Consider the following 25967-nt stretch of genomic DNA (forward strand, 5'->3'; position numbering starts at 1 on the left):
TTTTTTTAATATTACATCGTATATTTAATAATAAATCAATATAAAATTATAAGCAAGTTAAATTTAATAAAAATATAAATTAACAAAAATATAAAAAATATCAATATATTAAGTAACATTTTTAAAATAATAGTTCTTTTTGAATGATTGACACACGAAAAATAAGGTTAAATTAATATAAATTATTTTTCAATGAAACTACGTTGATTTTTTATTTTTTGAAATGATCACTTATAGTTGATATGTAGCTATTTTTCAAAATTATTTTTGAGAGCAATTGGTATATAATTGCTTTTTAAAGCTACCCTTTGAAGCACTAATGTTTCATTAATTTAGATATGAACTATTTGATCAACACACAATATAAATTTTAGTTTTAACTAGATAAAGAATCAATTTTTATTTGTGATAAAAAATTCACAAATGAAAAAATTCTGAATTTTTAACAAATAAGTTCAAGTTTCAACATAATACTAAATAAATTTTAATTTATAATAAAAAATTCAAAAAAAAGAAATTTTAAATTTTACATTCTCAGTACATATTTTAAAAAGTGATTATAAAAAAATCCAGTTCATATGTATGCATTACTCTCCAGGTATATTCATTTATATAATATTTGTTAGAGCATCTTACACCACTGCTTAAAAGAATAATGCAGAACCACAAAAAGTTTCTTGGGTTTTAGTGGCGTACAGAGTCAAGAACTTTGGTTGTACCCTTATAAAACCTTAATTTGGATTTCAAAATAGCACAAACGGAGAGGCAACAAAAATTCGGTTCTAGCTAATTAATGGCTATTTGTTCACTTCCACTGGCAGCTAATAGCTTCACTAAAATGATTCTTCCTCTAGAAAGTAGAAAGTCTTCATCTACAGCAATCAGAAGCTCCAGTGTCCCTTATCCAACTCCTCAATGCAAGGAATTACCAGATCAAATTTGTAATAATCGTCAAACAATTCTTCGTCGATCTGCCAATTTCAAACCTTCAATATGGACTTACGAGTACATCCAATCACTGAGCAGTGAATATAAGGTATCATTTAATACTTCATGTGTGTTTCTGTTTCATATATTAAATCTCGCTCCTTCCTCATTCTTTATAGAATAAAGGCTTAACAAAGATGGTCTGTATTTCCTCCAGTGTTGTATTACTGTGGAATTCCTCTAGCTTTCTATGCATATTATTTTTCAAAGCGTTCCATAATTTTAGAGAAAATTAGAGTTGTAATTGTCTAGTCCTTCACATTTACTATCATCACATCCTACTCACAAAACATTCCCTGAAAGTACTGTCAATCTGTGGCCACAAGAGGATCTGTACCAAGTCCAAGTGGGGGTTTAGATATTTTTCATTTAAATGACTTTAAGAATATATGTAAATATTAAATTTTAGATAATATATCTACAAATATTTAAATTAAACGAATTTTGATACAAATAATAATAAAAATAATATAAGATAATTCAATAGTTAGATTTATCAATTTTATATTTTATAAAAAAATATTAAGTAATATAAATATGCAAATTTGATATTTGATATTAAGAGATCCTTACTCACAAAAAATATTATTTATTTTCTTAAAAATTTTATAAAAAGTAGACATTATTTTTATTTTTATACAATTATAAATTAAATTTTTTTATTTGAAGAGTTAGTATAATTGTTGTTTTTCTAAATAATTTTTTATAAACATTTAAAAAAAAAGAAGTTTCTAGGTTACGTGAATCACTTTAATTGTCACTATTTATTATTCTTTCCATTTATGTTTGCCTTTCATTCACTCCTTGGCTTCCTTATCAGGTTATTTAAAAGGACATCGACAAGGATTGAGAACGATGGTTTGTTTTTGGAGGAGAGCGGAAAGAATGACAAAATTTATATTTTAAATAAATATATTTAAAATTAATATTTTTAAAAAATATAAATATAAATTAATATATTGACAAAAATCTAATATATTAATAATATATTTATTATAAATAATATATTTTAAAATTAAAAAATACGTCCTTTCATCCCCTTCCTCTCCCATAAACTTTATAATAATAATAGTCAAACAAATTTTTCGTCGATCTGCCAATTTCAAAACTTCAATTTGAACTTATGATTATATCCAATAACTAAGCTGTGAATAAAAGGTATCATTTAACACTTACGTACAGTGCTTACTATTTGTGATCAATTTGTCAAACACCCATTATGCAATTACAAGTCCTTATAACTAATCTATGAAACAATAATGTTCAGGTAACATCATGTAGTTCAATTCATGCAGGATACAAAGTACCTAGAGCAAGGCAGAGTGCTAAGGGAAGAAGTGAGGAAGATGCTTGGAAGAGTGGAAAATCAACTTGATCAACTTGAGCTTATTGATGTGTTGCAAAGGCTTGGAATTTCTTATCATTTTAGCAATGAAATAAAGAAAATATTGGATAATATTTACAATATGGATGCATTCAAGAAAAGAAGAATTTATATGCCACAGCACTTGAGTTCAGACTCTTAAGGCAACATGGTTATGATATCTCTACAGGTTTTGAAAGATTGAACTTGTAATTATTATTATTGATTGAGATTGTCACATACTTGACATTTCCTGATGTCTGTGTGTATTATTGCTGTTGCAGATGTTTTTGTTTGCTTTCAAGATGAAATGGGTAATTTCAAGAAGAACCCATCTATTGATGTTGAAGAAATGCTATCACTTTATGAAGCCTCATTTCATTTGATGGAAGAGGAAAGTATATTGGATGAGGCAAGAGATTTCACCACACAATATCTCAAAGAATATTTGAACCACAATAAAGGTGACCACATTTCACTTCTAATTGGTCATGCTTTGGAGCTTCCATTACATTGGAGGACTCCTAGATGGGAAGCCCAGTGGTTCATTAGTGCATATGAAAGGAAGCAAAACATGAATCCTGCTTTACTTCAGTTAGCTAAATTGGATTTCAACTTTGTTCAAGCCATATACCAAGATGAATTGAAGTACACATCAAGGTGAGCTGATTGATTTTAGTTAACAGTAACTTGACAAAATTAAGTACAAACAGTTTTGTTTGAGGGTTCGGGTTAAATTATTATACATCATGATTGATTATGCATCTTATTTTGACCGGGTTGAAAAAGATTCAAAAATATTAAATATTTTCAAAGTTCAAGAAATGAGATAAGAAATTTACTCAATTTTTTCAGCACAAATGGTTTATAGGAAAAAAAATCTGTTCTCAAAAGAGCTTACATGAAGGCTTGTACTATATACTTATTTCTTTGGATAAAGTGAAAAGAGCTTAATGTGATAACTATATTTACTAGAACAAACTTTTAAAAATTAATTCTAAGTTATTTCAATAAATTTCTCGCAAACTCTTTTAAGTGTCCCAAATCTTTAATAGCGTATTGTTAAGATATAAAATTCTACTTTGGTGGATTAGTAATAAATTAAAGACTAAAAAGAAAATTAAAAAAAAAAGCACAAACCTCGCGATAATCCTAACATATTTTTTATAAGAGTTTATCAATATTCAACTTTGCATGGTTTTCTTTGGTATTTCAAACTAATTTTGAGAGTGCTGAATACCTTCTAAAACTTATGTAACATCCCATTTTTCCTTCTTCTATATTGACAGAAAACAATTATACCTTGTTATTGTTAATGGAGTGTAATACTTTGAATCAATGTTCAAAATTTTGTCTTTTTAAAAGATGGTGGAAAAGATCTGGCCTCGGAGAAAAAGTGAGCTTCAGCAGGGATAGGTTGGTAGAATGCTTCATTTGGACTGTGGGAACAAATTTTAAGCCAGATGTTGGGTACTTCAGAAGTGTTATGACAAAGGTCAATTCCCTGATCACCATAATTGATGATACTTAAGATGTATACGGCACCTTGGATGAACTAGAACTCTTCACAGAAGCAGTTGACAGGTTAGCATAGTTGCAGTTCTATATAATGATTTTCCTCCATTTTCTTTTTCAAATTTCTCTTGGAAAGAAAACAAAATAAGATTATTAAAATAAATTCAACTAATTATGCATTTGTTTAAAGTTTTTCACAATGAATGAATGATTAATAGTATTTTATTTATGAATCTAGATGGGATCTAAATGCAATGGATAATCTCCCGGGCTACATGAAAATATGCTTCTATGCACTCTATAACTTCGTAAATGACACGGCTTTTGAAACCTTAAAGAACACTGGCTACTACATCGCTCCCTACCTAAAGAAATCGGTAAGTACTTTTCTGATTTTTTTAACCCATTTATTTGCCCGTTATATGTTAGGTATAAATTTGAGTTATATATATATATAGTATTTAAAAATAATGGATACTGAAATATTAGATTTTGGAAAAAAATTATAAAAATATGGGATTTAAATTGTTTTTCCATATTTTTGGTATTTAAACTGTTTTTCTATATATCAAAAAAGTATAAATTTGAAGGCAAACCATATTGTGTTTATGGTTTGTTTCAAATAATAAGTCTTATATATTCTTTTTAGAAATGTATTATATAATTTATTAATTTTTAAAAAAATATGTCAATAAAGTTTATTATCAAATCTATTAATTAAGTGTGTAATTAAATTGTTACCCTCAAACACATATAAGAGTATGTCAAATTGTTTTATTTGTATAATTTTCAGTGGACAGATCTATGTAAATCATATTTTATTGAGGCAAAGTGGTACCATAGTAGATATACGCCAAGCCTCCAAGAATACATAGAAAACGCATGGGTTTCAATTAGTGCAGCTGTTGTACTAGTCCATGCTTATTTTTCGATTCCACACTCATTCAACAAGGAGCACTTGGATTACTTAGAAGAATACTCTGAGATAATTCGATCTTCAGCAGTGATTGCACGCCTTGCTAATGACCTTGTATCATACAAAGTACCTTGTCAATCTCATTTCTATTTTTCTCAAATTCATTGTTTTGTCATTCTTTCTTTTTTTTCACTAATTTTATTTTTATTTATTTATAGCGTGAAAATGAGACAGATGATGTTCCTAAGTCTATTCAATGCTACATGAATGAATGTGGAGCTTCTGAAGGAGAGGCTCGAGAGTATGTAAAATCCATGATGTGTACAATGTGGAAGAGAATGAACAAAGAGGCTTGTAATTCTTCTTTATCTCCGAGTTTCATAGAAACAGCTATGAACCTCGCAAGGATGGCATTGTGTATCTACCAACATGGAGATGGCCATACTGTTCAAGATCTTGAAAATAAGAATCGCATATTATCACTGATTATTCAACCGATTCCTATTATATGAGAACAAAAATAGTTAAAACACTAGTCATGATTTTACGGGTTTAAAAAATATTATGTATATATTTGAGTATTTGATTTAATGAATATTTATTTTTTGTTTGCTCACTTCATTTTACGTTCATAATGTGAACACTAAAATTTTGATTTAAATTTTTTTATTTTTTTTAAATAAAAATAAAAATGAAAAAATAAAAAATAAAAAATCTGAATTTTAATATTACAAAAGAAGAATGGAATCAAAAGGTTTTTTTTAAAAAAAAAAATTGTCTTAATAAAATAGAAAAATTTCAGAATTAATTTTTAAAAGGAAAATAGAATATGACAAATAATTAAATTCTTGAACCAAAGTTACTATATAGATAAAAAAGGAAAAATTCAGAATTTTGGACCTTTTGTGAAAACCCTAACAATAAAAGGAAAAAAGGACCATGGAGCAGGGAGAGACATCAGAGGAGGCTAAAAATTTTTTGAGAGGAGGCATTCTAAAACGGGGAGAGAAAAAGAGAAAATAGAGAGGAAGAAAGGTTAGTGGAAAGGAAAAAGAACAGGAGGCAAGCAAAAATTTTTAAGAACATCAAGTAAGCTTCATCATACATTTTACACATTTTTCTTCTTCATACATATTTATATTTTGAATAAACATTTCCTATATCAAATCAATCTCAAATGAAAAAAATATATTTTAAACCACCATTTCAAATATCCATGTCTCACCACCTCTCCACCCATTTCTCCATCTATCATCATCCACAAACACAAAACTCACCATAAAAAAAAAACTCTTTCCCTACCTTGTCTCATTCCTCTTCCTTTTGCTCTCAATAACCTTCACCACTCAAAACTATGGCCTCCATTAACCTCACATCCACCCTTTCATAACCTTTTTTTGTTTTTCTTGGAGAAAAGCACACCCCTAACTCTAAAGTCCTTCCCTCTCAAATCTGAAAATTTAAAATTTGAGACCATTTTATCTTTTTTTTATTTTTTCATTATTTTTTTGTTTGAAATTTTTTATTTATTTTATTTTTATCATTATTTAGTTCAACATATAATTTATTATTTTAGTTTTATTTATTTATTCATCATCATTATTATTTGTTATTATGATAATTATTAATTTATTTAATGAATGAGTTTTTATTATTTATTTTATTTTTTTATGTTAACTTTGTTTAAATTATTTTATTTTATTTTATTTATTTAAAATCTCTTGATACCGTTTACTTTACAATATCATATCTGAGTTGATTTTTTTTTTAAATTATTTCCTTTTTTATATTTCATTATTTATATCTTATTTTTTAGGATTGTTATCTTTTATTTTATTTATTGTATATTTCTATCATATTAATGCGATTTAATTTTATATTTATGATTATTTTATTTTATATTGTGAATACTAAATTACTTATTTTTTTATAATTAATTAATAAATAATAATATAATTGTATCAATTTATAATACTAACGTATAGCTTCTCTATCGTCATGTATTATAAATTGATAAAGTCTATGTGTACCTACGTTACCAAGACTTTATGCAATATTAACTTATCACATATTGTCATTAATTAATTAGTTAATCACTTTAATAATAATGCAAGATGTATTTCTCTTCTAAATACTAATTTACAAATCAATCAACTAATTTAAATCTAAATTATTTTATTAAGAAATAATTTATAATGTTAATGTGTAGCGATTTTACCTTTATGCGTTATAAATTGTCAAAATCTATGTGTACCAACGTTACCTTAGGTTTTATATAATATAAATCTATCAAATAAAATTTTTAATATTTTTTATTAAATGAGTATCTTCTTTAATCAATTCAAATAAAATTATTTATTTTATTTTATTTTATTTTCTTAAGTCATGTTTCAAATTTTGATAAATTAAATTACTATAATTTATTCATTTTATAAATTTTTATAATATCGATGTGTAATTTACATTGCCTTCGATAGTCTAATAAATTATAAAAAGTTTATGTATAGCTTACGCTATCTTAAATTTCTTTTAATATTAATCATAATCAAAATTAAAATTCAAATACTCCATTTACGAATAAAATATTTCTTAATGATTTGCAGTATAGTTGTGTGATCTTCCTTCACTTTCTGTATTGTTTTCTCGTAGGGTACATGTATAACTGCATTATCTTGTATCCTAAACATTATAATTTTTACGAAAAATGATTTTAATTCTAAAATAAATTTTTCTTTTACTAAACTTAATTATAATCAACTAATTTCATAATTTTTAGATATAACTACGTGGCTTTGAGTTCCCCATTGCATCCGGGGATACGTAGGAGCGGGAACCGTACCCGTCAAGTCAAAATATTTTTTAAAATAACTCGAATAATATTTCTTCTTCTAAAATAAAATAATTAATGTTTAGGGGTTAAATAAATATTTTTCAAAATTAGAATAATTTTGTACAATTAATTTTAGGTAACCGTTTTTTAAACGGACGTTGTAGGGTTCTAATACCTTCCCTACACGTAAATGACTCCCGAACTCATTTTTTGGTTTCAAAGATCGTACTATATTTAAGTTTTTCCAAGGTTTTTCTTAAAAATAAACTTTGGTGGCGACTCCTCTGATATTTTGGAACAAGTTTGTCATCCGTCGTACCGTTGCGATCGCCCGGTTGCGACAGATGGCGACTCCACTGGGGAAATCTTTTAGAGAGTCAAGCCTTTTATAATTGATCGTGCGAATTTGTCTTATTTTGTTTCTATTTGTTTAATCCCTTTCCTTTTTATTTATTTGAGTCAATTGTAGTGTTTCTTTTATTCGTGCATGTATTTCGTGTATGAATTGCGTAATCTCATTGTATGCTCATATTGATATTGTTATTAATCCTAGGGTAGATGACTATTGATAATTTGTATATTCTTGTGTTGTTTAATTTTTGCAACTTTTTATTTTTGTTGAGTTGATAAGGTTTGTATGCTCCCTCACGCACTACCACTTACACATTTATCACACACTTTGAGCGGGGCCCTATACCCGGGTCTGAGTATGCTTAGGATTAGAGGGGTTATGTAGCGGTGTCATTTTGGATGCACGTCCTATTTGGCTATCGTGAAAACCCTAGCTAGAGTTTGACCTTTTCTTGATGTCCTGCATCTAGTAGACTCCCTACTGTTGTGGTCAACATCAAGGATTGGATCTTCGCTCTAGTGACATTTTAGGATTACAAGCCACCTTTTGTGAGTTTTTACACGTAAAAGAAAGTTGTAGATCTTTAAGTTAGACCTTTTAGGTGACCTGAAATAGGACACAAAAGGGGGTATTCTTTCCTTATTTATTCTTTTAGAAATTATGTGAATTATTAGTGCCTTAAAGTTTTTAAATAAAAAAGGAGAAGATTTTTTTTGGAATAATATAAGGACTAGTAATTCACATGATTCTCTTAATTAATTTTTTCTTACATCATCATCATTTCATTTATCATTGCATATCATTTATTTGAATATCATGCTTATTGCCATCCTTGTGACACTTGTAATAAATTTAAAATCAGTTTTGAAATAAGGTTAAGGATGACAATTTGCATAATTTCTTACATAATTGCATTGTCATGTGAAGCATTACCCTTATAAGTATCAATTCAGATTTATCAAGAGAAAAAACTAAAAAAAAAGGGTGGTGATTCATATTGTTCTCGCATTATCATAGTCATCACATATTTGTTTCATTAATAAAAATCCTAGTAGATTATTGATTCATTTAGGATTAATGTTGATTCTTATATGGACATTTATCTGTTTAGAATCAATATTAATCCTTATGACTACTAGGATCCTATGTTAATGAAACAAATACAAAATTTGAAATAATTTCTCATCATTTTCATTTTATTCATAGGTTGAGGATCACAAAGTTTTTGAATATCTAAGAAAAATGAAAATTAATGTGAGATCAAGTAACAATGAGATGATACACTTGAATTAAGAAAATTTTATATTTTGGTGATGATCCCACATTAATTCTTGTTTAAAAGAAAAACTTAAAGATGTTCAACAACTGTGATGATTCTTCAAGTTTTCAATTTTCTCTTTAAACATGTTCTTCATGGTGTTAACTTCTTTTTGACTGCATCATTTTTTTATTGCATCACTCACAAACTATTTCAAAAAAATTAAACAAATATAACGGGGAAACGTTTTCTAAAGCATCCTTATAGAACTCGCGCTCAAGCAAGAATCATGGATGAGTTAGAGGAGCACAATGAAGAACTGAGGAACGATGTTAATCAGTTGAAAGAACAAATGGCACAAATCCTAGAGGCACTGAAGTCTTTAGAGAGAAGAACCACAGAGGGGACCCATATTCAAGCACCTCCAGCACAACCCACTCCTACCTATCCACCAGGTTTTACCCCTACACAAGGACCGTCCCAAAATTTTCCTCCTCATGAAACAATGGTGCCTTTGACCTTGTATGTAGAAAGGCCTCCACAACAAGCTTTTAATCAATAAGATGTCCAATTTCCCCTATATGGCCTTCCCCAAGGTTATACGCCACCAATAGCTGAGAACCCACAAAACACTGGCCAGCCATTAAATCAACCCAATCCTGCACAACCTTCAGATCCACAAATCCAACCAACCCAAACATCCATCTCATCATATGCTTACCCTCAAAATACCCATCCCCAAGAAGCTCATATACCCCACATTATACCTACCCCAAACCAACCGATCCACCATCAACCACAAATCACTAATCCTAGCCTTAATGGAAACCTAACCATATCACCATTCCATTCCCATAAGACCTTAGAAGAACCCCAGCCCAATTACTCAGAGAAGCACTTCCAATCCAGAGAAAAATTACAAATATTGGAAGAAAGATTGAGAGCTATCGAGGGGAGCAGCTTTGGCATTGGGGAAGCTGCAGATCTTTGTTTAGTCCCAGATGTGATAGTTCCTCCAAAATTCAAAGTGCCTGATTTTGATAAGTACAAAGGAACAACATGCCCAAAGAGTGATCTGATCATGTACTGTAGAAAGATGGCATCACATGCCCATGATGATAAGCTGCTAATTCATTTTTTCAAGACAGTTTAATTGGAGGAGCTTTGAGTTGGTATATGCATCTTGAGCGTACTCGTATTCGTAGTTGGAAAGACTTGGCTGATGCTTTCCTAAAGCAATATAAGTATAACATTGATATGGCTCCTGATATATTACAACTGCAGAATATGTTAAAGAAGGAGGATGAGACTTTTAAAGAATATGCCCAGAGATGGAGAGAAGTTGCAGCTCAAGTGGAGCCCCCTTTGTCTGAAAAAGAAATAGTGGCTATGTTTATTGATACTGTTCAATCACCTTTCTATGATAGAATGATTGGAAGTGTTTCGTCAAACTTCTCTGATATTGTGATTATCGGAGAAAGAGTGGAAGGAGGAATGAGGAGTGGTAAGATATTTCACAATTCGGGCAGACCCTCCAGTTTGAAGAAATTTACAAATGATCCAGGAAGAAAGAAGGAGGGAGAGACTAATGCTATAGCCTTTCACCCAAGAGAAGTTCCTTTCATCAGACCTAACCCTGCACCTTTTCAATTCCAACCCACATTTCCTGTCCCTCAAATGTCTTACCCATATGTCAATACTGTTTCACAGAATCCAAGTCTCCAATCTTATCAGCCGCGACCCTACCAACCTGCTCCGCCTACTTTTCTCATAGCACCACCCATGAGACCACCCCAGCATTGGAACCAAAACCCAAATCCCAACCAAATAAGACCCCAAAACAATCAGGAAAGGAAGCAAGTTCAATTTGACCCAATCCCCATGTCCTACACTGAGTTACTACCTTGCCTATTCCAAAGTTCATTAGTTGTACCCTGCCCAATGAAACCTGTAGAACCGCCCTATCCAAGAGGGTATGACCCAAACGCTAAGTGCGAGTATCATGCTGGTGGCATTGGTCATTCAACAGAGAATTGTAGGGCATTAAAGTTCAAAGTGCAAGACTTAATTAATGTCAAATGGCTAAATTTCAAGGAGGATAATCCTAACATTAGGAGTAATCCCCTACCCAAGCATGGAGGATCATCGGTAAATGCCGTGGAGGAAGAGTCTACATATGTTTTAAAGAGGAAAGTTGAAAAGGTTACCACTCCTCTTAAGATTATTTTTGCTGAGCTGTGCAAGACTGACTTGATCAAGAGTTTTGTACATGAAGGAAATATATGTGATTTGCACCCTGATGCAGACCACTCCATTGAAGATTGTGAAGAATTCAAGCATGTTCTACAAACCTTGATGGACAAGCATTTGGTCCAAATTGGACACCCTAAAGAGAAAAATGAAGTTTTGACTGTCGATGGGCAATCCTCAGCTTTCCCGAAACCTTTGGTCATTCATTACACCAAATGTATGAATACCCCAACTACCAACGGACCTAGACCCATCACTATACAAGTACCGGCTCCATTCACTTACAAGGACAACAAAGCAGTACCATGGAAGTATGATGCAGGGGTTTACGTTGGCAATTTTAAGGAAAACCAAACACAAGGTGTCAATTCTGATACTGTCGCCGTCTCAAACATTGCTGGTGTTGGTGGGATGACCCGTAGCGGTCGTATTTACACACCTGAGGAGCTGAGAAAGGAGCGAACAAAAGAGATAGAGAGATCCTCAAAAGGGAAAGCCAAAGTGGGCGAGTTTGAAGACGCTGACGAAGAGAAAATGCCTGAAATAAAGAAAACGGTGTCAGATGAAGAAGCTTATGAGTTTTTGAAATTTATTCGGCAAAGTGAATATCAAGTTGTGGAACAATTAAACAGAACTCCAGCACGGATATCTCTTTTATCGCTGTTGTTGAACTCTGAGCCACATAGGAGGACTCTTTTGAAAGTGTTGAATGAGGTTCATGTCAGCCATGATATCACTACCGACAGGTTTGGAGGCATTGTTGGTAATATTGTTTCAAACAATTATCTCACCTTCGCTGATGATGAAGTACCTGCCGAAGGAATGGGGCACAATAAAGCACTGCATATTTCTGTGAAATGTCGAGATCACATTATTGCTAGAGTGCTTATTGACAATGGGTCTTCTCTGAATGTGATGCCAAAAGCAACATTGTCAAAATTACCTTATGATGGGTCGCATATGAAACCCAGTGCCATGATAGTAAGAGCTTTTGATGGAACAAGAAGAGAGGTCATTGGAGAAATTGAAATCCCAATCCAAATCGGTCCTTGCACTTTTCAGATTTTGTTTCAAGTAATGGACATCGCGCCAGCTTACAGTTGTCTTTTGGGGAGGCCTTGGATTCATTCTGCAGGAGTTGTACCATCCACATTGCATCAGAAACTGAAGTTTATCATTGATAATAAGTTGGTGATTGTCTCTGGTGAAGAAGATGTGTTGGTGAGTAAGCCTTCGTCCACTCCTTATATTGAAGCTGCTGAAGAAGCTCTAGAGACCTCTTTTCAGGCTTTAGAGATTGCAAATGCTACTTATGTTGGAGAGGGAGCTCCAATCTTAAAGCCTCGATTGTCTAATACATCCATAATGACTGCTAAAGTCATGCTCGATGGAGGTTGTCAGTATGGATACATGTTAGGGCAAGTCATATCGAAAGCAACAAATTGGTTACAGCTCCATGAGAATAAGGATAGATTTTGGTTGGGATACATGCCCACTAAAGCTGATAAGAGAAGAGTCATGGAGGAAAAGAAAGAAAGAAGATTAGCCAGGTTGGAAGGTAGAGAGCCTAAGACTGAAAGGGTCCCCATTTGTGATCTTCTGAAAAGCTTCTATAGTGCTGGATTTGAGTTTCAGGACTCAGTGGCTGCTGCTGCTGATGTGGATACACCTGAAGAAGAGGTTGTGGACCTAGTTCGTACTTGCCCACCAAACACAGAAGTTGGCAATTGGGAGATCATTGAGTTACCTGTGATTTTTAATAGCTATTCAAAGTAATCCTTGAAGTTAATCCTATTGTTTGGTTTCAAAGCTTTAGGATATCATTACTTTTGAAAACGCTGATATATGATTTCTTTTCGTAAATTAGGACACATGTTTCCTTTTAAGTATATTTAAATGAAATGCGATTTGAATTCTCAGTAATCTTTCGTGTCTTTTTCTTTATCAGTTGAATCTTGTCATTTATTTTCTTTTTGTCTCAACTCTCGCACAATGCAGATTCGAAAGTGACATGTCTGAAAGTAACAGTGCTAATATCTCATCCACTAATTTCGATTGTCCCATTAATCAAGCTGTCGAAGATGATAGTGATGTTGATTTACCCTCAGAATTTCTAAGATTGGTTGATTAAGAAGTGAAAGAGATCCAACCTCATGATGAACCCACTGAGACAATCAATTTAGGGACTGAGGATGATAAGAGAGAAATCAAAATAGGCACCCTCATGAAAAAACAAGAGCACGACAAGTTGATTAAACTCTTGCATGATTATAATGATGTCTTTGCATGGTCTTATCAAGATATGCCAGGTCTAGATGTTGACATAGTCGAGCATAAATTGCCGCTAAAACCAGAGTGTTTCCCAGTTAAGCAGAAATTAAGGAGAATGAAGCCTGAGATGTCATTGAAGATTAGAGAGGAGGTCAAGAAGCAATTTGATGCAGGTTTTCTTGCTGTGGCCAAATACCCTCAATGGGTTGCTAACATTGTGCCAGTTCCCAAGAAAGATGGAAAGGTTCGGATGTGTGTTGACTATCGGGATCTAAATAGAGCCAGCCCTAAAGATGATTTTCCATTGCCTCACATTGATATGCTAGTAGATAATACAGCTCAACATTCATTTTTCTCTTTTATGGATGGTTACTCGGGTTATAATCAAATCAAAATGGCTGAAGAGGATATGGAGAAAACCACATTCATTACACCATGGGGCACCTTTTGCTACAAGGTCATGCCTTTCGGTTTGAAAAATGCCGGGGCAACATATCAAAGGGCGATGGTGACATTATTTCATGATATGATGCATAAGGAGGTTGAAGTCTATGTGGATGATCTGATTGCCAAATCAAGGACCGAAGAAGACCATGTTATGAATTTACACAAGTTGTTTGAGCGGTTGAGGAAATTCAAATTACGCTTGAACCCTGCCAAATGTACCTTTGGGGTGAAATCAGGCAATTTGTTAGGATTCATAGTAAGTCAAAAGGGAATAGAGGTTGATCCTGACAAGGCAAAAGCAATCATGGAAATGCCGCCTCCTCGCACTGAAAAGGAGGTTCGCGGATTTTTGGGGAGACTGAATTATATTGCTCGATTCATATGCCAACTAACTGCCACTTGTGAACCAATTTTTAAGTTGCTACGGAAAAATCAGTCGATGGAATGGAATGAAGATTGTCAAGAAGCTTTTGAGAAGATAAAGCAGTATTTACAAAATCCCCCGATACTAGTGCCGCCAGTGTCAGGGAGGCCGCTCATTATGTATTTGACAGTGTTAGAAGGATCCATGGGATGTGTTTTAGGTCAACATGATGAATCGGGTCGGAAAGAGCACGCCATTTATTACTTGAGCAAAAAATTCACCGATTATGAAGCTAGATACTCTTTGTTAGAGCGAACTTGTTGTGCCTTAGCTTGGGCAGCTCGTAGATTGAGGCAATATATGTTGAGTCACACGACTTGGTTGGTGTCAAAATGGACCCAATCAAATACATCTTTGAGAAACCAGCCCTTACTGGAAGGATTGCTCGTTGGCAAGTCCTATTGTCAGAATATTATATTTTGTATGTTACTCAAAAGGCAATCAAAGGCAGTGCTCTCGCAGATTTTCTAGCTCATCAACCGGTGAATAATTACCAGTCAATACAGTATGAATTTCCTGATGAAAATATAATGGCGCTGTTTAACGAGAAAGAATCTTCAGTAAAAGACGAATGGGTCATGATGTTTGATGGTGCTTCTAATGCACTCGGACACGGGATTGGCGCTATACTGATTTTCCCAGAGAGGCAATATATCCCAGTCACGGCTAGATTATTATTTGATTGTACGAATAATGTAGCTGAATATGAAGCATGTGCTATGGGAATTCAAGTAGCTATAGAGTCAAAGATTAAAATTCTCGAGGTATATGGTGACTCAGCTTTGGTTATTCACCAGCTGAAAGGTGAATGGGAAACCCTAGATGCCAAATTGATCCCTTATCAAGCCTATATCAAGGAATTGGTGGGGTATTTCGACGAAATTACTTTCCAGCATATTCCTCGTGAGGAGAATCAATTAGCCGATGCTTTAGCCACTTTGTCATCAATGTTTGTAGTAAGTCAAAAGGAAGATATGCCATTCATAAAGATGCAACAGCTTGATCATCCTGCCTATTGTCAAATGGTTGAAGAAGAATCTGATGGTAAACCTTGGTATAATGACATTAAAAATTTCCTCAAACACCAAGAATATCCATTAAATGCTGCTGAAAATGACAAAAAGACGTTGAGGAGGTTAGCAATGAGTTTCTTTCTAAACAGAGATGTGCTCTACAAAAGGAATCATGATATGGTTCTGCTTAGATGTGTAGATGCTTCAGAGGCACAAAAGATCATGGAAGAGATTCATGAGGGCTCATTTGGGACTCATGCCAATGGACATGCTATGGCAAAGAAGATTCTACGAGCGGGATATTACTGGTTGACAATGGAGGCCGATTGCTTTCGTTATGTAAAGACATGTCATAAATGTCAGACATATGCTGACAATATTAATGTTCCTCCAACAAATTTGAATGTCTTATCATCGCCCTGGCCTTTTTCAATATGGGGAATTGATGTAATTGGACCCATTGAGCCTAAAGCCTCTAATGGTCACCGCTTCATTTTAGTTGCTATTGACTATTTCACAAAATGGGTTGAGGCTGCCTCGTATGCTAGTGTGACCCAAAATGTGGTGGTGAGATTCATTAAAAAGGATTTGATCTGTCGGTATGGCCTCCCAAGCAAGTTGATAACAGACAATGGCACTAATTTGAACAACAAAATGATGAAAGAATTGTGTGACAACTTCAAGATTCGACATCATAATTCCTCTCCCTATCGCCCAAAGATGAATGGAGTAGTTAAAGCAGCCAATAAAAATATTAAAAAAATCATCCAAAAGATGGTAGTGACATACAGGGATTGGCATGAAATGCTGCCATTTGCCTTGCATGGATACCGAACTTCGGTTCGTACTTCAATTGGGGCAACTCCATACTCTTTGGTATATGGAATGGAAGCAGTACTTCCTATTGAAGTCAAAATTCCCTCTTTAAGGATAATAATGGAGACCAAATTGGAAGAAGCAGAATGAGTGCAATCTCGTTTTGATCAATTGAATCTCATTGAAGGAAAACGGTTGAATGCGTTATGTCACGGTCAACTATACCAGAGAAGGATGAAGAAGGCTTTCGATAAAAAGGTTCGCCCGAGAGAATTCAGTGAGGGAGATATGGTACTTAAAAAGATTTTGCCAACGCATAAAGATTATAGTGGCAAGTGGTCCCCGAATTATGAAGGACCATATGTGGTGAAAAAGGCTTTCTCAGGAGGGGCTCTAATCCTCACAAACATGGATGGACAAGATCTTCCAAACCCCATCAATTCTGATGCTGTAAAAAAATACTATGCTTAAAAAAAAAAATATATATATATATATATATATAATAATTAAAAAAGAGGAAAAATAAAAAATAAATAAATAAAAAAGGAAAAGAGCTCGCTAGGTTGAAAACCCGAAAGGGCGACCTAAGGCAAAAGTTAGAGCGACCTGGTGAGCTGAAAACTCGAAAGGGCGGCTCAGGCAAAAGTTAAGGTCAAATAAATACTACACTGAACTGAAAACCTAAAAGGGCGGTTCAGAGGGGCACTAACTTCAGTCGCAAGAAAGGGCTTCAAATCGAGAAATACGATCGACTGAAATACTAAACTGGGGCAAATTTTGAGAGGTTAAAGTTGAGTCAAACGAAAGATGGATTCAAAATACCTTACTGGGGTAGTTTCATTTTGGCAGTTTTGTTAATGGATGATCAATTTACATGAGAGATTAGCACTGTTCATCTGGAAGACGTCACTTAATCGGCATAATATTTCACTATTTTCATAGTCATTTCGATCCTTTGATGTATTTTTTCGTTACTCATGTCATAAGTCTTCTTTGTAAATTCACCATTTCTTTATTACAGTCATTCCTATGTTCCAAAAATATTTATCTTTGTCTTTAGTCACCTTCCATTCAGCTTCTATACACCACTTTGTTTACTCAACTTCTTCAATAGAATTTTTATTGTCATTCCAATAATTATATACTAAAAGGAAACATGCAAATTGTTAAAAGGGTAATAAGAAAATATGATTACAGTTGGAAGCTTAAAAATTCACACAGTAAGTTCGATGAATCTCCTGATAAGTTTAGCATGACAGAAGAAGTTGACTCCCCTTGACGATGCAAAAATAGATGGCAGTCCAATTTGATTGATGTCTTACCTAGCTCAAATTTCATGAAAGAATTGATCCTGACTAAAGAAGTTACTCATTCATGAACCTTGATGTGCATGTTTCGATAAGGTTGGAAGAATTATCATCCCCGAAAAAAATAAAAAAAAAATAATAAAATAAAATAAAAAGGACAAAGCTTGTTTTGATTTAATAAGTCTTATTATTGCGTTGGACCTCATCATTCAATAAATTTCATTCCAAGTGTTAACATTCATCCAGTTTATGCAATCGCATCATTACATTAGCATGCATTTGTTTTTATCTATTATCACCTTGTGAAGTTTAATTTATATTCATTATTTGCTTTACAATTTTTATGTGCAGTCCAAGACTATGATCTAACTGAGTTCTTTACTTTTCATCAAAATTCAGAAGTTGATTGATGTCTTTATTTTTCTGTCTTACTCTTACTATTAAAGTTCAGAGGATGATTATCCTTTTATTTTCTTTTGCAATCCAGAACATGATCAACCTTTTATTTTTCTGTCTTTGTTTTTACCTTTCTTGTCCTGGTCCCTTTATGTTTTTATCGAAGCCTAAAACTTGACAGCATCTTTCGCATTCTCTCAAAGCCCAGAACCTGACTGGCACATTTTACTTTTCTGTCAAAGCCCAGAATCTAACTGGCATTTTTCGCTTTTCTGTCAACGCCCAGAACCTAACTGGCACATTTTATTTTCTGTCAAAGCCCAGAACCTGACTGGCACATTTTTCACTTTTCTGTCAACACCCAGAACCTGACTGGCACATTTTACTTTTCTGTCAAAGCCTAGAACCTGCCTGGTACATTTCACTCTTCTGTCAAAGCCCAGAACCTGTCTGACACATTTCACTTTTCTGTTAAAGTCTCAGAACTTGACTGACACCTTTCACTTTTCTATCAAAGTCCAGAACCTAAATGACACATTTTACTTTTCTCTCAAAAAACTCAGCATCTAACTAGCACATTTCACTTCTTTGTCAAAACCCCAGAACCTGACTGGTTCCTTTTACTTTATTGTCAAAAGTTTAAAACTTGATTTACTTTACGTGCAACTTTTATTTTTGGCTAAAGTCCATTATCTGCCGGGCAATCTTAGTTTTTAGTCAAAGCATAATGTTGTCTCATAATTCTTGTTATTATTTGTTAAGCACAAACCATCAAAAATCATGGTTTCTCTAATAGCTTCTGATGTTGACTCTTTTTTTATGTATCTTATCATTTTTAAACCAAAATTAGTTCACTTCTTTACTCAATTTTTATCACTGTAATATGAAACTTGTTCATACATATTTTTTGATAAAAACTGAGTAAAGAGGGGCAACTGTGAACACTAAAATTTTGATTTAAATTTTTTTTAAATAAAAATAAAAAATAAAAAATAAAAAATTTTAATTTTAATATTACAAAAGAAGAATGGAATATGACAAATAATTAAATTCTTGAACCAATGTTACTATATAGATAAAAAAGGAAAAATTCAGAATTTTGGGCCTTTTGTGAAAACCCTAACAATAAAAGGAAAAAAGGACCATGGAGCAGGGAGAGACATCAGAAGAGGCTAAAAAATTTTTGAGAGGAGGCATTCTAAAACGGGGAGAGAAAAAGAGAAAATAGAGAGAAAGAAAGGTTAGTGGAAAGGAGGAAGAACAAGAGGCAAGCAAAAATTTTCAAGAACATCAAGTAAGCTTCATCATACATTTTACACATTTTTCTTCTTCATACATATTTATATTTTGAATAAACATTTCCTATATCAAATCAATCTCAAATGAAAAAAAAATATTTTAAACCACCATTTCAAATATCCATGTCTCACCACCTCTCCACCCATTCCTCCATCTATCATCATCCACAAATACAAAACTCACCATAAAAAAAAAAAACTCTTTCCCTACCTTGTCTCATTCCTCTTCCTTTTGCTCTCAATAACCTTCACCACTCAAAACCATGGCCTCCATTAACCTCACCTCCACCCTTTCATAACCTTTTTTTGTTTTTCTTGGAGAAAAGCACACCCCTAACCCTAAAGTCCTTCCCTCTCAAATCTGAAAATTTAAAATTTGAGACCATTTTATCCTTTTTTTATTTTTTTATTATTTTTTGTCCGAATTTTATTTATTTATTTTATTTTTATCATTATTTAGTTCAACATATAATTTATTGTTTTAGTTTTATTTATTTATTCATCATCATTATTATTTGTTATTATGATAATTATTAATTTATTTAATGAATGAGTTTTTATTATTTATTTTATTTTTTTTATGTTAACTTTGTTTAAATTATTTTATTTTATTTTATTTATTTAAAATCTCTTGATACCGTTTACTTTACAATATCATATCTGAGTTAATTTTTTTTTAAATTATTTCCTTTTTTATATTTCATTATTTATATCTTATTTTTTAGGATTGTTATCTTTTATTTTATTTATTGTATATTTGTATCATATTAATGCGATTTAATTTTATATTTATGATTATTTTATTTTATATTGTGAATACTAAATTACTTATTTTTTTATAATTAATTAATAAATAATAATATAATTGTATCAATTTATAATACTAACGTATAGCTTCTCTATCGTCATGTATTATAAATTGATAAAGTCTATGTGTACCTACGTTACCAAGACTTTATGCAATATTAACTTATCACATATTGTCATTAATTAATTAGTTAATCACTTTAATAATAATGCAAGATGTATTTCTCTTCTAAATACTAATTTACAAATCAATCAACTAATTTAAATCTAAATTATTTTATTAAGAAATAATTTATAATGCTAATGTGTAGCGACTCTACCTTTATGCGTTATAAATTGTCAAAATCTATGTGTACCAACGTTACCTTAGGTTTTATATAATATAAATCTATCAAATAAAATTTTTAATGTTTTTTATTAAATGAGTATCTTCTTTAATCAATTCAAATAAAATTATTATTTTTTATTTTATTTTATTTTCTTAAGTCATGTTTCAAATTTTGATAAATTAAATTACTATAATTTATTCATTTTATAAATTTTTATAATATCGATGTGTAATTTACATTGCCTTCGATAGTCTAATAAATTATAAGAAGTTTATGTATAACTTACGCTATCTTGAATTTCTTTCAATATTAATCATAATCAAAATTCAAATTCAAATACTACATTTACGAATAAAATATTTCTTAATGATTTGCAGTATAGTTGTGTGATCTTCCTTCACTTTCTGTATTATTTTCTCGTAGGGTACATGTATAACTGCATTATCTTGTATCCTAAACATTATAATTTTTACGAAAAATGATTTTAATTCTAAAATAAATTTTTCTTTTACTAAACTTAATTATAATCAACTAATTTCATAATTTTTAGATAGAACTACGTGGCTTTGAGTTCCCCATTGCATCTGGGGATACGTAGGAGCGGGAACCGTACCCGTCAAGTCAAAATATTTTTTAAAATAACCCGAATAATATTTCAATAAATAATATTTCTTCTTCTAAAATAAAATAATTAATGTTTAGGGGTTAAATAAATATTTTTCAAAATTAGAATAATTTAGTACAATTAATTTTAGGTAACCGTTTTTTAAACGGACGTTGTAGGGTGCTAATACCTTCCCTACACGTAAATGACTCCCGAACTCATTTTTTTGTTTCAAAGATCGTATTATATTTAAGTTTTTCCAAGGTTTTTCTTAAAAATAAACTTTGGTGGCGACTCCTCTGATATTTTGGAACAAGTTTGTCATCCGTCGTACCGTTGCGATCGCCCGGTTGCGACACATAATATACACATGATCAAAATAAATAACATAAATTGCGTGAAAGGTTTTTTGTTTTTTTTTTTTTTTATAAAATCCATTAACTTCAACCTACTCATAAATTATTACGTCTCAAATCTCTATCAATCGTTTAGTTTTTATATTTTAATGACTAATATTTGGTCTTAGTTTTGGCTCATATTAACTCTTTTTCCTCATTTGTTTTTTCTTGAGCCAGAAGCTCCCATCCACTCATCTTGTTCACTAGTTTTGTTGTGAACATAAAAAGTAATGTAGATATTAGAATTTTTAGTTTGTGAACCCGATCTATGGAGGGAGATTATGCACAAACTTGAATGACACATTTGCCTTAAACAAATTTAAAAGTAAGATTTTCTTATTTATATAACCTTTGATTCTGCCAACAATATAGAATTTAATATCTCAATGCTCCCTCTCAAGTCCAACTAGATTTGTACCAGTTGGGACATACATTTTTTACAATCTTTTACTCAAGTCCAACAACTTTTATATTAATCATATATTAAAAATCTCACATAATTGGATTTACAATAATTTAAAAGTATATAGGTAAGATTATTATAATTTTAAACTTTTAAAATTCTTTAAATAAATAAGTTATTTAAAGTTAAGCTCAATTTATCTTCTAATTTTGAATAATTGGACCTGCACTATGTATTGAAATATGGTATTGATTTTTCCCTTACAAAGCCTATAAAAAATGCAATAAATAAATAAATAAAATGAAAGTAAAGATGAAAATAAGTTAAGTTAAGTTAGGACTTGCATAAATAAGTTTGGCTAGTTTAATAATGTTAAAGCATAAATTTAGCTTACTATCTGTCATAAGCTTTTTCTTACGCCTCAACTTTTTTAAAGTTTACTCTGACCTATTATCCTTTTTAATAATCCATTTCGTATTGAAACCTTTAATAGGACATAAATAGACTATTAAATCATCTAAATAAGACTATATTTATAAAATTTATAAGACTTATATCTAGATAAATTATAAAAAAAAATAGTTCAACACCTTGGATATGTATGATAAAATTGTATATTTTTATTTCATCAAAATACGTAATTAAGATAGTACAAATGCAAATTAGTATTATGTACACAAAACAGATTAAATAACAAACTTAAAAGACTCTCGACTTTCTTTTAGAATGTATGTAATAAGTACACTCTATCAACTCCAATGAAAATGATTAGAGTTTATAATTTAAGATTTTATTTATTTTAAAATATAAATTATTTAATATAATATTATAATCTTGATATAAAATTATTTAATATATTATTAACAATTTTATAAATTTTAAATAAATTATTCTAATAGACCTAATAGATTCTTTTTTTTTAATTTAAGTCCGATCTATTTAATTAATTAAACTTTTTAATTAAGTAAGTCAAGTTGATTTAGGCATTACAAAAGTTAGATCATTAGCTTATGTCAGACAGGTTGACATACTTTATTTCTTAAATGAAAGGTTCAAAATTAAAAATAAAATAAAAAATTAAGCTAGACCGAAAAAATGAAAAAGAAAAGGACAAATAAAATAGGTTGGTGACATTATTTTTTTTAAAAGAAGTCCAAGTAAAAAAAAAAAGACATATAAGATTAAAAATAAAATTAAAATGCAAGTCATATATCAAAGTTAATTGACTGTGAGGAAGAATACTATAATAATATTAAATTTTTTGAGTGACAAACAATTTGATATCGCTTAAAAAAAGTCTCGAGTTTGAACCTTTGTGTATGCAAAAAAATCTCATTAAACCGGATGGAAAACCAAAAAACAATAATAATAATATTAAGTCTCATATTTATAGATTAACAACAGTTTATAAATATATAAAAAAAAGTTTTAAACATTTCAAAACACTCATAAACTTATATCTTTAAATTCTTTCAAATTAATTTTTTTATTAACATTTTTCCTCCTTCCATTTCTTCTTTCTTCCCTTTATCATTCAAACCCTTCCTTTTCGTCTCTTACTAAACTTCAAAACGAAAGCCCAAAAACAAATTTCTGTTCTAATCTAATTTTTCTCAAAAATAAAATAAAATCAATTTCTAAATAACGGAAATTTGAACTTAAACAGGACATGAAGTAAATATTAATTATTCATAATTATACTTGTGAATACTCTTTATCGTTATAAACTTACAATCAAATTACGCATAAATAATCCAAAACAACATATGCAAATAAAACTTTATTGATTCAATCTCTAGTTTTGACATATACAGATTTCTCAATGTTTTCTTTTATCGATCCATGAGTGATTGATTCTAACCTGAGTCTCTTGTTCATCCATATCAACGCCACTCAAGCATTGGTTATAGCAAATGCATTGAAGGCTCGACCTTATGCATTTTCCGTAATCAAAGCCATGATTGTGGCAAATCGGACCACAAATTAGGTCAGAGGTGCATGGGCCTGTGAATTTTTCACTTTTTGCTGTGGCAACATCAACCCTTCTTTCTTTTGCAATAGCAAATCATATCAAAAGCAAATATTAGTGTTCCACGATGTTAATATTTGGCTATATGTTGATATATTTGTATCATAATACATAACCCACACACACCCAGAAAGAGAAGGATCAACAAAATTGAGACATAAATTTGCTTTGTCATGACTTTGTTGAAGGCTACCAAAATAAGGTTTGCTAATGAATTTAGAATCGATGATGAATCCTAGTTAAATAGTAAAGATAGGAGGAGTTTCTAAAAGCACCTAACTAATGTCGGCATCCAACATTTGTTTCATATATTATTTAATAATTTTTATAAAATATGAAATTAACTAAATTAATCAGTAAATTATTTTATAGTATCTTTATAATTATATATATCAAATTTCACATAATGTAAATATTTATAAGTGTCTTATCTAAAATATTATTATTTATACTTCAAAAATATATTATTACAAGGTTAAATTAAGTAATCTAAGTAAGTATTTATTAGTTTTTTTGTATAAAATTAATTTACTTGATAAAATTTTTAAATTAACAATTAAAATTATAAATATTACGTTGGTGAAAAGTTATTAAATACTTATAAGGGTCTATTTAACAATTAAAATTAAAATTTCTTTCATTTATTTGAAGGAAAAAGAAATATTAAAAAAAATCTCTATTCTATTTAAGAATTAATTATATTATCAACAATTTTATTAGCGTCTGTGTGTGCTGGTTTTATTAGCGTCTGTCTCAAAGTATAAAATAAAAATTTATAAATAATATTACTTCTAATTTTATTTATAAAAAATAGTTATATATTTTTTAGTTTTAATTATAAAAAATAAAGTCTCATTTTAAAATATATTAAATGCTAAATTTTTAAATATTTTTCTTTATTATGATATTTACATTAACAAGGTGCTCGACTGCTCATCTTTTACCTACATAAATAAATACATTAATTTATTAAGCATATAAAACATGAATTTGACTATTTCTTGAATACAATATAAATTTACAACATACGACTACTACCTTTTATTAATTTTAGATAATTAAGTGTTAATTTCGTATAAATAGAAGTAAAATAATAAATTTTTATTAAAAGCTACCATATATCACATGATATGTATAATGCATTGATAACGGATCCGGATCCTCTCATGTTTTGGCGCGAACATGAGCGTCCTGTCCAAATTTGCTTAAGCGAATTTCCAACGGCTTAAGCGAATTTAAGTGAATTTTTGCTTAAGCCAAAGTTTTTAGCTTAAGCGATGCATTTATGAAATCCTGGCTTCAAAGCGAGGCCAAGCAAGAGTTGGAGATTATCCGCTTAAGCAATAAATCACCGCTTAAGCGAATATGGAATCGCTCTGTTTCGCTCAAGCGAGCCTTGTCTCATATTAAGCGAATTTGGAACAGAGAGTCATGTATTGCAGGGAAGGTACTCGCTTAAGCTATTGTATATTCGCTTAAGCGAATAAGTTATTGGCTTAAGCGGATGCAAGCGAATTTGAGACAAAGAGCACTGATTCACAAAACCATAAATCGCTTAAGCTAATTTGGGTTTGCTTAAGCGAATGGATGCATAGCTTAAGCCAAACTTGTGAGGTTAGAGCGAAATTAAAATAGCTTAAGCGAATTTGAGGGCTTCAGCGAATTATGCAGAAATTGGAAAAATTATGCAGAAAGTGACAGCATGTCAAAATTTTACAAAATTGCTTATCAAAGTCAAATTCACTCATCCAGAAATAGTTACTACATTAAATAAATATGTGGCAAAAAAATAATATGGATAAAGAGTCCATTCCATTAATGGTCCACAATTGTTCATAATGAAATATACACAAAAAGGATTCATTACTACATAGGCAATTCAAAAACAAAAGAAGTAGAGCCATCCAGGCCAGAACAACAGAATCAAATATCATCCAGGCCAGAATCATTGATA

General features: G+C 30.9%; 2 pseudogenes; both read left to right on the plus strand.

Annotated features, from left to right (window-relative positions):
* The first annotated feature begins 797 nt into the window (after positions 1–797).
* LOC113855575 lies at positions 798–5293 on the plus strand (annotated as a pseudogene).
* A 4217-nt stretch (positions 5294–9510) lies between these two features.
* LOC113855576 lies at positions 9511–16913 on the plus strand (annotated as a pseudogene).
* Positions 16914–25967: the final 9054 nt, after the last annotated feature.

This window comes from Abrus precatorius, unplaced genomic scaffold, assembly GCF_003935025.1.
Source record: "Abrus precatorius isolate BTA unplaced genomic scaffold, Abrus_2018 Scaffold11, whole genome shotgun sequence".
Classification (NCBI taxonomy): domain Eukaryota; kingdom Viridiplantae; phylum Streptophyta; class Magnoliopsida; order Fabales; family Fabaceae; genus Abrus; species Abrus precatorius.